This window comes from Myxine glutinosa, chromosome 9, assembly GCF_964187855.1.
Source record: "Myxine glutinosa chromosome 9, kmMyxGlut1.1, whole genome shotgun sequence".
NCBI classification, from domain to species: domain Eukaryota; kingdom Metazoa; phylum Chordata; class Myxini; order Myxiniformes; family Myxinidae; genus Myxine; species Myxine glutinosa.
This window is the reverse complement of record NC_136269.1, coordinates 45,047,259-45,063,807: the sequence shown is the minus strand read 5'-3', so window position 1 is coordinate 45,063,807 and position 16,549 is coordinate 45,047,259. Positions and strand designations below refer to the sequence as shown.

Below are 16,549 nucleotides of genomic sequence, written 5' to 3'. Positions count from 1 at the left end.
GGCAGTGCCAAGGGGGCATAGAAAATAATCTGGCAGGGCCCGAGGGGTGGGAGTACAGGGGTAGAGTTTTGCAATGAGGGGCTGCAGGATGTGGCAGGGCAGTGCCAAGGGGGCATAGAAAATAATCTGGCACGGCCCGAGGGGTGGGTGTACAGGGGTGGAGTTTTGCAATGAGGGGCTGCAGGATGTGGCAGGGCAGTGCCAAGGGGGCATAGAAAAGAATCTGGCAGGGCCCGAGGGGTGGGAGTACAGGGTTAGAGTTTTGCAATGAGGGGCTGCAGGATGTGGCAGGGCAGTGCCAAGGGGGCATAGAAAATAATCTGGCAGGGCCCGAGGGGTGGGTGTACAAGGGTGGAGTTTTGCAATGAGGGGCTGCAGGGTGTGGCGGGCGGCCGTCTCACCACCAAGCGAGCTGTCCTTGCACCAGAATGCTGTCGCCGAGTGCAACAAATCCCGCCGTAAATCACTTTGGCTTGATCTTGTCTGACTTATGGCATTTAACTTGCTTTGGGGTCCTGGGATATAGACACCTCTTAAAGCTACCCCCATTTCATGGAATGGAAAGCTTTTTAAAAAGTCCTTTTTCAGCCATTTTTTATTGGCTGCCTGGTCTGAGTAACTAACTCTAGATTTGAGTCATGTCAGCCTAGATCTAATTCATCAGAGTGTAATATGATACATTGGTCTTTTATTGCTGATAAAGTCCACCCTGGCCTCTGGAATGAATCAATACTTCGGCCAGGGAAGGCCTTGCTCTCTTGACATGACGTTATACTCTGCAGGCCCCGGGTCCCGATCTTTAATCACAAATTGGGACGGAGACTTGTATGGCGGGGGCTCCGAGACGGAAGTTTCAGCAGGAGACCTTCCCATACAATCACCCTGCATCCCTCAATATCAATAACTAGGTAAACTCCTGTGGTTGTCAGATGGTGACGTCGCCCTCCGCACCCGGTTATCCCACGATGGTGTCCCTAACCCGGGTTACACTGGAGGGAGTTAAACTCATTTTTTATTAAGGACAAGAACTGCAAAGGGTACGGGATTAAATGGCTCTTTACAATATGGAACATCAGCGGTGCCAATTTTCCATTTGAAATTAACATCCATAATTTTCTCCGCAGCTTTGGATTTATCGCTCGGGCAATGTTAATTCAACTAAGAAATTACCGAAATTGAACGATGCGCGCTGCTGATTCATCTGTTCGCAACAGCCAGCGCTGCTCAATCTCTTCTCACTTTCTTATACCTTTGCATCATTATTTGACATAACGGAGTAATCTTTTTGGCAAATCAGCACACGTTTTAAACTCGCAGCCGCAATTAAACACCGAGCTGAAGTCATGCACATCTGATGTAAGGAAATGTGCTTTTCTGCATTTCCTTCGAGTTCCTTTTGTACGCCGTTCTGTCTCCGATGAATCTGAGTGATGATCGAGGTTCTTCTTCCTCGCAGAGATTGGCTGGCACGAGCTTCCCGAGGAGTTCGCAGCTACCTGTCAACCCAGGTTCGTACCACAAACCAGGTCGGATTAGAACCATTGAAGATGGTGTTTCTTTATCGATTCCTGACGTAGCTGAGATAGATGTAGCTTGTCATCTGTTTCTTGGTCCTACACAGTGATCCTCGGGTAGTGCTCTTCAGTGGTGTCTTATTGGTGAGGCCACTCATAATGCATGTGGGTCTTAGAGGGGGTTCAGGTACTATAGCTGAAGGCATCAGTATTGAGCATTTGGATTCTAATCTTTAGGAAGTTCCTGTAGTTTCAGGGGAATTACCACGTCGCTATTGGATTGTGGGTAAAACCCCTGCTGGCTCATTAACAACCTTCAGGGTAAGGGGAATCTACCTGTCTCACCTGCTCCGGTCAACATGTGATGCTAGTCCAGTCCACTCTTGTTCCCTTTCTTGTTATAGGACGTAGTCCTGAAACACTGTGGCTACTACCTTTCTCTATAATGAAATTTTTTTTTTTTGTAATTTATAATTAAACTAGAACGCCACTCTGTAGAGCGCATACTCCCGCTGTGGGTTTAGTTGGAATAATACGTTTGTTTAACATTCCCTCTCCCCAAAACAATAAATGAAAAAGAAAGTAGGCCCTAACTGTCAGAGAATTTATTTTGATATATCTCGGAATTGGAGTAGAAAAACGTCATTTAAGAATAAGAATAAAAGCTTTAATGCAGTAAAACAGAAAAAAATCTTTCCCAAAAAAATTCCCCCAAAAAATTCCTGGATCCGGAATAATATCCTGAGCTTCACCAAAAACGAATCAATCCTTCCTTATCCCAAGGGCAATCATCCCACCAACTTTCATCCAAATCCGTTCAGAACTTTTCCAGATATCTTGTTCACAAACACACGAACACACACACGCACACACACGCACACACACGCACACACGGACGGACACGATCGAATGCATTACTCCCTGGCGGGAGTAACAACAACAGCGTACAGTGCAACAAAGTCAAAATAACCAATACAGGTAGTCTTCTATATACATCCTTTATGCGTTCTTGGGAAATGCTATTTCTATCGAAGCCACGTATATCGGAACGTATTTGTCCATAGAATATATGTTACAAGAGGGGTGGGGGGTGGGGGGGGGGGGTGCGTTTCTTGGAAATTTGGGGTCGTCTTCTGTTTTTTTTGTAAAAAGTTATATGATAACTATAAATAATTAATTATAAATATTAAAGATACTTTCTCTGCGACAAGTTATACGAGATATTTTAACAATTAATAAAGTAAAATGAATCAGGTAACTGTGCTTCTTAAATTGGTCAAACCAGGTTCTGCTCACCTTAACGTTTTCACTTTGACTTGACTAACTCGGACTATTAGTTTTAGCATCACAGGTGATGAAGGTTGTGGACAAGTTTCATCGAAATAGTGCGTGTAGTTTCGGAGGAGAATGTCCGAGTGTTTACATACCGCCTGACTGACTCACTGATTGACGGACACCACGCGGTGTTCATACCTCACCTGAACAATTTGTTCCAGGTGAGCTAAAAATGCAAGTATTTACAGTGACAGGCAAACAGGTATGTAGGCCTACAACAATTCATCACAGCACGTATACCTTCCCAAACTAGAACGGCGCTCAGTAGAGAGCGTACCTCCGACAGGTGAACAGTTTACGTTTTGTATCCCAGAGTAGACCAGAAAATCACAATACAGAATCACATTTAATCAAAATCATCCGTTCACAACTTTTTGAGATATCCTGCTTTGTATCGTTTTTGGCCCTATCTTCCAATGGTGAAGAATCACTTAAAAATTATACGAGCCGGATCCGGATCGTCACCAAAATTGAATTGATTCTTCCTTGTCACATACACAATCTGTCCACCAAGTTTTGTCCAAATCCGTCCATAACATTTTGAGATATCCTGGTATAAGTTGGTTTTAGCCCTATCACTCAATGGTGAAGAATCACTTTAAAATTAAATAATTCTCATATCCCAATCCATATTCAGATCTTCACCAAAATTGAATCGATTCTTCCTTGTCACACACCCAATCTGTCCACAACTCTTTTTGAGATATCCCGCAATGTATCGTTTTTGGCCCTACCTCCCAATGGTGAAGAATCACTTTAAAAAAAACTCTACTATCCGGATCCGGATCCGGATCTTCACCAAAATCGAATCATTTCGTCCTTGTCACATACGCTACCTCTCTGCCAAATTTCGTCCGAATCCGTCCACAACCTTTTGACATATCTTGTTCACAAACAAACGGACAGACAAACAGATAGACAGGGGTGAAAACATAACCTCCATCCACCTTTGGTGGCGGAGGTAATTGTCCTCTACGCGACAGATCCGCCTGCAAAACCTTATCAATGACCAAACGCGCTACAGTACAGCATGCCGGCATCGTGTATCCGATGTGGAAGGGAAATGAGTGATTGGCAAATAAGATGAGATGATTGATGGAGAAAAATAGATAGGCACAGGTGTGTTTATGTGTGTGTGTTCTATACACATATACACACACACCCCAGATACTCTGGGAGGTCGCTGGTTGAAACCTCAGCGGAGTCAGACCCAAGACATTTTTAAAATGGTACATTTTCAAATTAGCGAGCGACTAAGGATCCATGCATGGGTGGTTAAGTAGTGAGGACTTGGATTATAGGGTTAGGTTTAGCTATATGGTGAGGATTTGGATTCGGGCTAAGGTAAGACAGCTGCTGAGGATCCATGAGTGGCCAAGTGGTGAGGGCTTGGGTTAGGGTTTCAAAAAGAGGTTAAGGCCTTCAAGATCAAGGAACCTCCCGTGCTGAGGCTGAGTCGATGCGTCTATCACTTTGCCATCGCAGACAGGTCGGTTCTCTCTCTCTCTCTCTCTCTCTCTCTCTCTCTCTCTCTCTCTGTCTCTGTCTCTCTCTGTCTCTCTCTGTCTCTCTCTGTCTGTCTCTGTCTGTCTTTGTCTCTGTCTCTGTCTCTCTCTCTCTCTCTCTCTCTCTCTCTCTCTCTCTGTGTCTTCTACCTCCTCTTTCTGGTCTTGCACCCTCTTCTCTTTCCATGCATTGTCCACCACAAATTTCTGCAGGGCTCACATGGTCCACCAATAACCTCCTTCTGGTGAAACTTCCTAAATCCAGGATCACTGCTCACCTCCGCTCATTTGTTCCTCTTTTTCCCACTGGTGGAGCCACCTTACACATCCTTTTTAATTTCATTCTCCCCTCCAGGTCTTCAAGACAGCTATTCACCACCATCTGCAATCGTTGCCAAACCAAAAACATATTTTCTACCCTCGTTAACCCCCACCCCTCTTCATTCCAGATTTCCAGTTTCTCCTACTGAGAGTTCGCTTCTGTATCCATCTTGTCCACCCCATTCATCCTCTCCTGCCCCACATTCCTCCACACACCCATTGTTCGGCTAGCTGTTGGTGTTTCCCCGCTCTCTCTCTACTCCTCTTTTTTTCCTGTTGCGCTCTGGTCCGTTCAGTGTATTCGTACTAGCTCTTCCATGAGCCTCGACTATATATACAAAACAGAAGCCCAGTGAAGTTGGCTTAAAATTGCTCGTACTGATGCACTTTCTTATTCCACATTACAGGGGTAGGAAGTACTGTCGACGATACAAGACAATAAGTCAAATTACTGGTACTAGCAACGGTACCCATCCTATGGGCGGGGCTTCAATTGGGAAGCCCAAATGAAAAGGCAAAATATCAGAAATTGAAGGTTTTTTATTTTAATTTTTTATTTTAAACGATTTATGTAAACATCCGTTAAATCATATCATACCCAAATCATCAAAATCTAAACAGTACATGGCGCCCATTTTGAAAAAAGATTGAATTCTGCAAAACGGAAGCGGCCGCTGCACGTTTTTCTCAGTCGCACCTTTATGTGTGAAGAGTGCGCGCCGAATCTGTAACACGGAAGCGGCCGCTACACCTGTTTCTCAGTCGCTTTGCACACGCTGCCGTGTTACTTTGGAGCCACACGTTTACATGGGAAGAGTTCGTCAGGAGTCGATCTACTCTCTCCTGGTACATATAATTTCAACAAAAGCTACATCACTGTTCATATCGGGAAATATTATTCCACCGTGTTGGAAAAACTGGAAAATTGGAAAACTTTGAAAAATTGGAAAAACAATATATACCTATTTTACTCCAGGGGGTCCTAGGATTACCCACCCAAAATATCGTTGCGATGGGTTCAGCCGTTTTTGTGGTACCTTCGAACGGACAGACAGACGGACGGACATTTGGTGAATTATAGTAAGATGTGTCAGGATGACAGCATGAGAAAACTCGATTGTATTCATAGAATACTTACACTGCGCAGTCAACTTGGTGCAAGTGAACTCTTTTGTTTTTGAAGTTTTTTTTCTTTGATCCAATATGGCTGCCAGACCACATGACATAAATTTGTATTCTGTAATATAATTGTTGCGTAGATCATGCTCAATAAATTTCAAAATGATCAGACTAAGCGTTGTCCCTGGCAATTTATGACGTCATAATGAAGGCACCAATGACATCATCATTAACATATCTTATTCCCCATGGGGTGTACTTGACAATGAGCCATGTTTAAATTTTTTCCATTAAGCGGTTTGGGAGATGTAGAGGTGTAGCGTTTTTCCAAGATGGCGTCCATACTACGTGACCTATGACGTCATAATTATCAGCAAAAAAATCTACAGGCAGAGGCGCTCCTACGGTAAAATTTCATGTCAATCGAACCAACGGTTGCCGAGCAAATGAATTTTTAAAATGCAGACATGGCACACGTACGGCACACGGCACACATATGGCACACGTACGCACCCGATTGCTTAACCGCGCCTTCGCTTCGCAAGCGCAGGGTAAAAAGCATTATGATGCCACAATAGACAAATTTAATTGAATAAAATAAAATTTATTATTTATTTTGAAATTCTTTAAAAAAATATTTTCATATAAATATTTATTTTGAAATTCTTTTTAATTTTTATATTTATAAAATTTATAAAATTTATTATTTTATTTAATAAAACAAATTTAATTTAATAAACCAAATAAAAGTCAAATTTAATAATATATTAACAAAAGTGCTTTGGTGAGCTGATTTACTGTACGATTATCAAATTTAGATTATATTCTGAAAATAATAAAGATTAAAAGTGGGAAACGTAAGTAAATTAAGGGAATACAGCACAGAAATGTAATTCTTCCTTGGAATATATGGTAACAAATCATTTTGTGTAAGATCACCCGATAGACAGACATCTTCAAATTAGTTAATAAAACACAACGCCGGTTGTTGGAGATTTATGTGTGCATGTGCTGTACAGTACTTGATATTTGTCATTCAAAAGTTTGAAATAAGATTCGATTTTCAACAAAACTTACGAGGGACGTTCAAAATGTTCTGGGGCGAAGCATTTACAATAGTTCAAGGAACTGAGTATGTGGGAACTGAGTATGTGGACCACCTCGCCATCGCAGACAGGTCGGTGGTCTCTGTCTTCTACCGCCTCCTTTCTGGTCTTGCACCATCTGCTGAAACTACCTAAATCCAGGATCAATGCTCACCTTCGCTCATTCGTTCCTCTTTTTCCCCCAAATGTGGAACAAACCTCCACATTCTCTTCAATAACATTCTTCCGTCCAGGACTTCAAGATACTTGGTGACCACCATCTCAGATCATCGTCAATACAAAAGCATAATGTTTTCCACCCCCATAAACCCTCCCCAAGCCTTTCTCCTTCCAACTTTCTCGTTTTTCCTTCCTGAGAGTTTCCTTCTGTATCCTTATGCGTCCTTCCCCTAGCCATCATTCTTCCCCACATCCCTTATGTTGTTGAAGTGTCCCTCTCTCCATTTTGTCCCTCAATCCTGCTGATGCTGTGTTTCACCCCTCTCTTTCTACTGTTCCTTCTTTTTTTGCTGTTGCGTCCTGATCCTTTCTACGTTGTAGCTTCTCCATGAGCCTCGACGTTGTTTTAAAAACAATTTTAAAATGCCAACATGCTTATTTACACGTAATATCCAAGTACTGTGTAGATAATTAGTATGGAAATTGCGGTATAAACTTTTTCTGTATTTTCAGGACCATCAAGGTAAGTACATTCTAGGAAACTCACAGAATGAATCAGATTAGGGTTTTTGTGCTTGCATTCGTCCAAGAATCGAAGCATGATTTTTGTGTACACTTTCTGCACTTTAAATGCAGACTCTTTGTGACAAGTCGTGTAGCTTGTTGGTAATTTTGTTTTTCCGTGACTCTCCAGGCAATGAGTGAACATCTTGCATTGGAATTCCCCGACACAGGTAGCCGCGGCCACCCATCCATCCTTCACGGCCACCTTTTCATCGCAGTGAAGATCCCACAGTATGTTGGAGTTGACATTCTTCATCAATGTGCGGATTATGAGGACTCACAGTCCCGGACGTTTCTCTCCCGGTCACAAACGATTGTTACGTCCCTAAAGCATGCCCGTGACCCTCCCCAGCTGTTCAGTGGACCATTATGCAAACCGCCTTCTAATTATATCAAGAATTCCCGGTCGCATGAGAAAGTGCCTTGTGCTGCCATCCCGCCGGGGGTCCCCTCGCTCGGCGGAGATTCCTCGGGTCCGCATATACGAATGGCGTGGGAGAAAGCATGGAAGGTCTCACCATAGTCCGCCGGTCAGAGGGCAGTCTGCGTGCTAAGCACCACCTCCACCCCGGTCGCACACAACCGTTTACCGTCACGACCACGACATCATTTCCACCGTTTAATTCCTCGGCATTCCAAACTTTTGAACCTCGTTGTGACCTTGCTAATTCCAATGCTTGGACGTATGACAGGCTGTTCATTTCACGTTTTTCACCAACTACTCTTTACCCTCCTAGTGTCGTTGAGAAGTGTAAAGATGGCGAAGGCGATGACACGGTTATGCCCTTTGAACCTCAAACCGACAGGTTCATTTCGAGGTCCCGGCTTTACTTGCACCGGCCCTTGACGGCTGTGCCATCTCTGCTGACTCCGCACCTCCCGACGAGCCTTATATATGACATGTTCCTGGGCTCAGGGTCCGTGCACTGCTCTCTGAGTGCTGCGGGCTCTTGTCCGCAGACACGTCAATAACTCCGACTGGAATATTTCATTCATTACCTATATCATCATTGATAAGAGGAGGAAGAAAGAGCGATCGCAAAATCAGAAAAATAAAAAATAAATCGACACAAATATTGCACTCATTTGAATTTCAATATGTGGGCATTTGAATATGTTTAAGAATTTTTATTCGACTTTGGCTAGGCATTAAAATGTTTGAAATGAGTATTCAAATGTTTGGAATAACTATTCAAATGTTTGAAATTAGTATTCAAATGTTTGAAATTAGTATTCAAATGTTTGAAATTAGTATTCAAATGTTTGAAATAAGTATTCAAATGTTTGAAATTAGTATTCAAATGTTTGAAATTAGTATTCAAATGTTTGAAATTAGTATTCAAATGTTTGAAATTAGTATTCAAATGTTTGAAATTAGTATTCAAATGTTTGAAATTAGTATTCAAATGTTTGAAATTAGTATTCAAATATTTGAAATTAGTATTGAAATGTTTGGAATAAGTATTCAAATGTTTGAAATAAGTATTCAAATGTTTGAAATTAGTATTCAAATGTTTGAAATTAGTACTCAAATGTTTGAAATTAGTATTCAAATGTTTGAAATTAGTATTCAAATGTTTGAAATTAGTATTCAAATGTTTGAAATTAGTATTCAAATGTTTGAAATTAGTATTCAAATGTTTGAAATTAGTATTCAAATGTTTGAAATTAGTATTCAAATGTTTGAAATTAGTATTCAAATGTTTAAATAAGCATTCAAATGTTTAAAATTAGTATTCAAATGTTTGAAATTAGTATTCAAATGTTTAAAATTCGTATTCAAATGTTTAAAATTAGTATTCAAATGTTTGAAATTAGTATTCAAATGTTTGAAATTAGTATTCAAATGTTTGAAATTAGTATTCAAATATTTGAAATTAGTATTGAAATGTTTGGAATAAGTATTCAAATATTTGAAATTAGTATTGAAATATTTGAAATTAGTATTGAAATGTTTGGAATAAGCATTCAAATATTTGAAATTAGTATTGAAATGTTTGGAATAAGTATTCAAATATTTGAAATTAGTATTCAAATATTTGAAATTAGTATTGAAATGTTTGGAATAAGCATTCAAATATTTGAAATTAGTATTGAAATGTTTGGAATAAGTATTCAAATGTTTGAAATAAGTATTCAAATGTTTGAAATTAGTATTCAAATGTTTGAAATTAGTATTCAAATGTTTGAAATTAGTATTCAAATGTTTGAAATTAGTATTCAAATGTTTGAAATTAGTATTCAAATGTTTGAAATTAGTATTCAAATGTTTGAAATTAGTATTCAAATGTTTGAAATTAGTATTCAAATGTTTGAAATTAGTATTCAAATGTTTGAAATAAGCATTCAAATGTTTGAAATTAGTATTCAAATGTTTAAAATTAGTATTCAAATTTTTGAAATTAGTATTCAAATGTTTGAAATAAGCATTCAAATGTTTGAAATTAGTATCCAAATGTTTAAAATTAGTATTCAAATGTTTAAAATTAGCATTCAAATGTTTGAAATTAGTATTCAAATGTTTGAAATAAGTACTCAAATGTTTGAAATTAGTATTGAAATGTTTGAAATTAGTATTCAAATGTTTGAAATTAGTATTCAAATGTTTGAAATTAGTATTCAAATGTTTGAAATAAGCATTCAAATGTTTGAAATTAGTATTCAAATGTTTGAAATTAGTATTCAAATGTTTGATATTAGTATTCAAATGTTTGAAATAAGCATTGAAATGTTTGAAATAAGCATTCAAATGTTTGAAATTAGTATTCAAATGTTTAAAATAAGCATTGAAATGTTTGAAATTAGTATTCAAATGTTTGAAATAAGCATTCAAATGTTTGAAATTAGTATTCAAATGTTTGAAATAAGCATTCAAATGTTTGAAATAAGCATTCAAATGTTTAAAATTGGTATTCAAATGTTTAAAATAAGCATTCAAATGTTTGAAATTAGTATTCAAATGTTTAAAATTAGTATTCAAATGTTTGAAATTAGTATTCAAATGTTTGAAATAAGCATTCAAATTTTTAAAATTGGTGATCAAATGTTTGAAATAAGCATTGAAATGTTTGAAATAAGCATTCAAATGTTTAAAATTGGTATTCAAATGTTTAAAATAAGCATTCAAATGTTTGAAATTAGTATTCAAATGTTTAAAATTAGTATTCAAATGTTTGAAATTAGTTTTCAAATGTTTGAAATAAGCATTCAAATGTTTAAAATTGGTGATCAAATGTTTGAAATAAGCATTCAAATGTTTGAAATTAGTATTCAAATGTTTGAAATAAGCATTCAAACGTTTGAAATTAGTATTCAAATGTTTAAAATTAGCACTCAAATGTTTGAAATAAGCATTCAAATGTTTGAAATTAGTCCTCAAATGTTTGAAATTAGTATTCACATGTTTGAAATAAGTATTCAAATGTTTGAAATTAGTTTTCAAATGTTTGAAATAAGCATTCAAATGTTTGAAATAAGCATTCAAATGTTTGAAATTAGTATTCAAATGTTTGAAATAAGCATTCAAATGTTTAAAATTAGTATTCAAATGTTTTATTCACGATGTAGCGCTGCCCAGGCTGACCGACAGGTTCGGTTTGATATGAGTGTCCTTCTCATAGCCTTAGCCAAAAGAGGCTTCCCCCACAAGGCTGTGGAGGTCCATTACCCTGGAGAAGGGGTCCACACCAGGTACCGGAGCTGGCTGATCCTGGGACTCGCACAGGGTAGGGATGTCACTCCCTGAGGTAGCTGAAAAACAGCTACCCTGCTACCCCTCTGCCTTGTCTAAATAACCTGATCCTGATCAGGTGACTCAATTACATGGCACATTATATCGTGTTGTATTCATTAAAGTACAAGCGTTTGGCACAAAATATGTTCAAACCTAAAACTCTCAATTTCAGCAGACCAATTTTCAGGACATCAGACCTTACAGCACCTGCCTGGGCTGCCTCAACAAAGACTGGTTGGTATAGATAGCACATGCTATATCTGGGCGAGGCCAATGGCTCAGTCATTAAAGTCCCATGAACCATCTCTGAAGCATACAAATGTTTAAAATTAGCACTCAAATGTTTGAAATAAGCATTCAAATGTTTGAAATTAGTCCTCAAATGTTTGTAATTAGTATTCAAATGTTTGAAATAAGTATTCAAATGTTTGAAATTAGTCCTCAAATGTTTGAAATTAGTATTCACATGTTTGAAATAAGTATTCAAATGTTTGAAATTAGTCCTCAAATGTTTGAAATAAGTATTCAAATGTTTGAAATTAGTCCTCAAATGTTTGAAATTAGTATTCACATGTTTGAAATAAGTATTCAAATGTTTGAAATTAGTCCTCAAATGTTTGAAATTAGTATTCAAATGTTTGTAACTAGTATTCAAATGTTTGAAATTAGTATTCAAATGTTTGAAATTAGTATTCAAATGTTTGAAATTAGTATTCAAATGTTTGAAATTAGTATTCAAATGTTTGAAATTAGTATTCAAATGTTTGAAATTAGTAATCAAATGTTTAAAATTAGTATTCATATTTTTGAAATAAGCATTCAAATGTTTGAATTTAGTATTCAAATGTTTGAAATAAGCATTCAAATGTTTGAAATAAGCATTCAAATGTTTGAAATTAGTACTCAAATGTTTGAAATTAGTATTCAAATGTTTGAAATAAGCATTCAGATGTTTAAAATTGGTATTCAAATGTTTGAAATAAGCATTCAAATGTTTGAAATTAGTATTCAAATGTTTCAAATTAGTATTCAAATGTTTGAAATTAGTATTCAAATGTTTGAAATAAGCATTCAAATGTTTAAAATTGGTAATCAAATGTTTGAAATAAGCATTGAAATGTTTGAAATTAGTATTCAAATGTTTGAACTTAGTGTTCAAATGTTTGAAATAAGTATTCAAATGTTTGAAATTAGTATTCAAATGTTTGAAATAAGCATTGAAATGTTTGAAATTAGTATTCAAATGTTTGAACTTAGTGTTCAAATGTTTGAAATAAGTATTCAAATGTTTAAATAAGCATTCAAATGTTTGAAATTGGTATTGAAATGTTTGAAATAAGCATTCAAATGTTTGAAATTAGTATTCAAATGTTTGAAATTAGTATTCAAATGTTTAAATAAGCATTCAAATGTTTGAAATTAGTATTGAAATGTTTGAAATAAGCATTCAAATGTTTGGAATAACCATTCAAATGTTTGAAATTAGTTTTCAAATGTTTGAAATAAGTATTCAAATGCTTGAAATTTGTACTCAAATGTTTAAAATAAGCATTCAGATGTTTAAAATTGGTATTCAAATGTTTAAAATTAGTATTCAAATGTTTGAAATTAGTATTCAAATGTTTAAAATTAGTCTTCAAATGTTTGAAATTAGTATTCAAATGTTTGAAATTAGTATTCAAATGTTTGAAATTAGTATTCAAATGTTTGAAATTAGTATTCAAATGTTTGAAACTAGTATTCAAATGTTTGAAATAAGCATTCAAATGTTTGAAATAAGCATTCAAATGTTTGAAATTAGTATTCAAATGTTTAAAATTAGTATTCAAATGTTTGAAATTAGTATTTAAATGTTTGAAATTAGTTTTCAAATGTTTGAAATAAGCATTCACATGTTTGAAATTAGTTTTCATATATTTGAAATAAGTACTCAAATGTTTGAAATTAGTATTCAAATGTTTGAAATTAGTATTCAAATGTTTGAAATTAGTATTCAAATGTTTAAAATTAGTATTCAAATGTTTGAAATTAGTATTCAAATGTTTGAAATTAGTATTCAAATGTTTAAAATTAGTATTCAAATGTTTGAAATTAGTATTCAAATGTTTGAAATTAGTATTTAAATGTTTAAAATTAGTATTCAAATGTTTAAAATTAGTATTCAAATGTTTGAAATTAGTATTCAAATGTTTGAAATTAGTATTCAAATGTTTGAAATTAGTATTCAAATGTTTAAAATTAGTATTCAAATGTTTGAAATTAGAATTCAAATATTTGAAATTAGTATTCAAATGTTTGAAATAAGTATTCAAATGTTTGAAATAAGTATTCAAATGTTTAAAATTAGTATTCAAATGTTTGTAATTAGTATTCAAATGTTTGAAATAAGCATTCAAATGTTTGAAATAAGTATTCAAATGTTTGAAATAAGTATTCAAATGTTTGAAATTAGTATTTTTTGATGGGTAGGGATGGAAGGCCAAAAAGTATGTAAACAAGGTTTGGATGGTCCGAACACATTATCATGTGAAACCATCCCTACATCCTTCCTCAAATGATGGTTGTTCCCTGTCAATCCCTGCCTCTATTTGCAATGATAGTGCTGGTAGATTGTTGCATGTTTGAACTTGACCAGTGAAATATTAAAAATTTAACACACACGATTCAGCTCATGTTTATGGATCATTTCACATGATAATTTCTTGTGACCATCCCTATCTTGTTTACATACCTCTTGGTATACCATCCCGAGATTCTTTTAAATAAAAAAATAATGTTTTTATTACTTGTTTCTGCATTTAAAAATAAATATTTACATTTTTACTCAGCCACTTTATTCAATGTCAGTTGCACTTCAATGACGACAAGTCGATGACAAACTGCATGGGTTTGTGGGTGCGTGACTGCAAGCTTTACGGATGAAGAAAGCTTTTGCACTCTTTGCACGTGCCATCACGTCTGCTATAATTATTGTATAAATGCGATAATTATTGTACATCTCGCAACAATGATTGTCGGACTTTATGTGATATTCCACCTGTTATACACCTGTCTTTAAAAGTGTTTTTTTTATTGTCGCTACTGTCAGACTGTACGTAGTATATACTGTCGTGCGAATCCCTCCGGTTAACACCAGGGACCGCAGATGGATCAAACGGATTCAATGGGGGTGACGACCAAACACGGATTTGACTATGAAGTGCGGGAAGAAGAAGAGAAGAGGAAGAAGTGGGAAAAGCGCTTACCTGGAGCGCGCCGACTGCAACTCCGGTCCTGTTGGGAATTAACGTACTCGAACACCGAATTAGAATGTACAAAAATAGAGATTTATTTTGGACCCGATACAATGAAACGCGACGGTAAATAAATAATGATCCTAACTTGGGATCCCACACACCAGACTCAACAACAGGACACGGGAATGAATGGAAGGAAAATAAAGCGTTATGGCCTGTATTTGTGAAATGTGGTGCGTCTTAACTGTCCGTCGGCTTGTCGTGTCCGCCATCCAAACGCGGCTCCGTTCGGCACCACTCGTGCGCCACCAGGCCTCAAATGACCCGCTTGCCCCGGCCTCATCTGTTCAGCGGCACGCTTGGCTCCAAGCTCCAAATCAATCGCACACGAGGTCCTGCCCGCTCACAGCACCGAAAGCACAGAGCACCGAGCACCGCTCCAAGCACCATTAAGATGTTGAACCAACGACCACCAGGGACCTCTCAAGACCAAGAAGGGAAGCGCAGAGACAAGCGACCAGCGAGGAAAGAGACAGACAGAGCCCAGACAAGTCAGAGAGACAAAATGTCATCCAGCGCCCCCTTCTATAACCTTCCTCGACTCTCCTCCAATGTTTTGTTTTGCTGGCGCCCTCTCATTGGCCGAGTGCTTCCTGCACCGGTATTGCTTGCCCTGATTGGCTGGAGGTTCGCGCCTTCCACGCCAACCAATCACACGTTCCCTGTAGCGTGGTTATAGCTCATGTCACTCGATGTTGCTAGGCCTGCCGGAGGTGTAGCTGGCGGTGGCCATCCGGCAGTGCCCCGATCTGGCTTCCTGCCTGTTTTCCAAAGTCGTTGTAAGGGAAGGGGATTTAATTACTGTGTGCATTAAAGGGCCTATCTAAGTGTTTATAGGACATAGGTGTGCATTGCCATAAGGGACAAAGGGATGATTACCAGGTCTGACACTCAGGGGGTTATCTTAGTCCCTACTCTATTTAACACCCGAACATCCTGGTATGTTCACAGGTATACTCATATCCCGACAAACCGCCTAAAAACACAGAACCTATTATAAGGTTGATTCCCTATCGCGACAGTCGAAGACCTACCTACACAGATCTATCTGGCTCTAGATATTCCTCTACCCAAATTCATAACAATATGCTGTTAACCATTCCCATTTCGGTGTGATTGGCTAAGTTTTGTCATAATCCGTTCATAACATTTTGTGATATCATGCTATATATTGTTTTTGGCCTGATTTCTTAATGGTGAAGAATCACTTTAAAAAACTAGAACGGCACTCAGTAGAGAGCATACCTCCACCTGGTTGGCCATATCACCCAATGGTGAAGCATCACTTTAAAAATTCTACTAGCTGGATCCGGATCCGGAGCTTCACCAAAATTGAATCGATTCTTCCTTGTCACACACACAACCTGTCCAACAAGTTTCATCCAAATCCATCCGTAACTTTTTGAGATTTCCTGCTATGTATCGTTTTTGGCCCCATCTCTCAGTGGTGAAGAATCACTTAAAAATTAAAGAATTCTCATATCCCAATCCATATTCCGATCTTCACCAAAATCGAATCGGATCGTCCTTGTCAGACACCCAACCGGTCCACCAAGTTTCGTCCAAATACAACTACGACTTTTTGAGATATCCTGCCATGTATCGTTTTTGGCCCAATCTCCCAATGGTGAAGAATCACTTTAAAAATTTTTCGTAGCCGGATCCGAATCCGGACCTTCACAGAAATCTAATCATTTTGTCCTTGTCGTCACATACGCTACATATCTGCCAAATTTCGTCCGAATCCGTCCACAACCTTTTCAGATATTTTGTTCGCAAACGGACAGACAAACAGACAGAGATGGTTGAAAACATAACCTCCGCCCATCTTCGCTGGTGGAGGTAATTAGTCTCCTCCATATTCTCATAGTAATGGTATGTTGAAAATCTGATGGCA

At 37.3% G+C, this 16,549-nt stretch overlaps 1 long non-coding RNA gene across 1 annotated transcript; it reads left to right on the top strand.

Moving 5' to 3' along the window:
• Window positions 1–786: 786 nt before the first annotated feature.
• Window positions 787–7,785, top strand: LOC137434711 (uncharacterized). The gene is made up of 3 exons (XR_010985916.1): window positions 787–908; window positions 1,457–1,508; window positions 7,754–7,785. It is a non-coding gene; the product is annotated as an uncharacterized LOC137434711 (long non-coding RNA).
• Window positions 7,786–16,549: the final 8,764 nt, after the last annotated feature.